This window comes from Octopus bimaculoides, chromosome 7 (genome assembly GCF_001194135.2).
Source record: "Octopus bimaculoides isolate UCB-OBI-ISO-001 chromosome 7, ASM119413v2, whole genome shotgun sequence".
NCBI classification, from domain to species: domain Eukaryota; kingdom Metazoa; phylum Mollusca; class Cephalopoda; order Octopoda; family Octopodidae; genus Octopus; species Octopus bimaculoides.
In genome coordinates this window covers 13,170,689-13,172,398 of record NC_068987.1, presented here as the reverse complement: position 1 = coordinate 13,172,398, position 1,710 = coordinate 13,170,689, and the positions used below count along the sequence as shown (strand labels likewise).

Genomic DNA, 1,710 nt, shown 5'->3' with positions numbered 1-1,710 from the left:
TATATATATATATATATATATATATATATATATGTATGCAAAGAAGACTAAACGTGATAGTCGTAACTTTTCTATACCACAACTTTGTAAATAAATACACCGAAAGCTCCAAATAATTCATAAAACAAACATAAAGATAAAATATAACCAAACAAGCCAAATAATAATAAAGATGATGATTTCTTGTATTTGCCAGAGGGGCATCTCTTGGGGGTGGGGGACATTACAAGGACAGTGATGATAATGATGATTTTAATAATGAAGTTATAATCATTTAATAACACTCGTAAATAAATATATTTCAAAGCCATTCATTATATATTTAAGTGTTGTTGACGTGAAGAAAGAAGAAATAACTAAACGATAGCAAAATAAATAACAGCCATTTACTTACTGAAATCTCAGATGTGAAAAGTGATTTGCTTCTAGCATGGTTGTTACCGTGCCGTGTCTCTGTGGAGAAAGAGAGAGAAAGTTTATGTTTGTTGTTGGGTCGAAACAACGAAACAGCTCTCATATATGTACACACACTTATGAATTAACTCCATCGTTGACTCCAAAAGAGGGTAAGCTGTCTAAAAAAAAAAGAAAAACACGTAGTTTTACCTTTCAGCTTATCTAAGTAAAACATATATATATTGTATATATATTTATATATATACAAGAGCCATACGTTGAGCTCAGTGTAATTAAATAAGTGACTAGTAAGTAGTCACTAGTGAGTAAGTGGTGTATTGCGGTCTCCTCATACTACTCTATACAAGAAAATAGTGTGGGCTTTTTTTAGTTGCGTTTTATTATTATTATTTATTATTATTATTGTTGTTGTTGTGACTGCAGTGTGTTTGTGCAAATTGTGAATCTGAGTAAACTGTACCCGCATGTTTTAATGAGATTGGAGAATGCGAATGAAAGAAATTATGTCTTGATTGATATTATTATTATATTATTATTATTATTATTATTATTTATTTATTTATTTTGATGCTTTCGTAATGGGAAGTGATCGATAAAAAGCTTTATTATGAGGGCGATGAAAGACGGCGAACTGGCACAATCGTTATAGCTCACGACGGACAAAATGCTTAGCGACATTTCGTCCGGCTCTTTACGTTTTGGATTCAAATGCCGCCGAGTCGACTTTCCCTTTCAGCCTTTCGGGGTCGATGAAATAAATAAATCCGAGCACTAGGGGTCGATGCAATCGAGTAACCTCCACTCCCAAAATTTCAGCCCTTGTGTCTAAATCAAAAAGAATTATTTGAGCGTCGGACAAAACTGCCTTGTCTTATTGCTGCCGGCTCTTTACGTTCTGAGTTCAAATCTTGGAGAGGTCAACTCCGCCTTTCGTTCTTCTGGGTTCGATGGAATAAAATACCTGTCAAGTATTGAGATCGATATAATCGATTAATCTCCCCCTCCTTCAAAATTGCTTACCTTATACTTAGTCTCAGACAAAATGCCTTGCTGTATTTCTACTGACTCTTTACGATCTGTATTTAAATCTTGCCGAGGTTAGTTTAACCTTTCGTCCATCAGGAGTCTATACAATGAATGCCAATCAAGTATTGTAATCAATAGTATCGATTTAGGCCCCCTTCAAATTTGCTGGCTGTGTGCCTAAATTAGAAGCCATTATACGGGGTAGTGGATTTGGTAAAATTGTTAGAACACTCGACTAAATTCATTGCGGTATTTTTGCCGGCTTTT

At 34.4% G+C, this 1,710-nt stretch overlaps 1 protein-coding gene across 1 annotated transcript in view; it reads right to left on the bottom strand.

Moving 5' to 3' along the window:
• The window catches only part of LOC106869736 (phosphatidylinositol 4-phosphate 3-kinase C2 domain-containing subunit alpha), a 172,927-nt gene extending 172,199 nt beyond the window's left edge, over positions 1-728 (bottom strand). The window contains exon 1 of the mRNA XM_052969122.1: positions 395-728. The gene's annotated coding sequence lies outside the window, so the exon portion shown is untranslated. The remainder of the gene's footprint in view (positions 1-394) is intronic.
• Between the last annotated feature and the right edge of the window lie 982 nt (positions 729-1,710).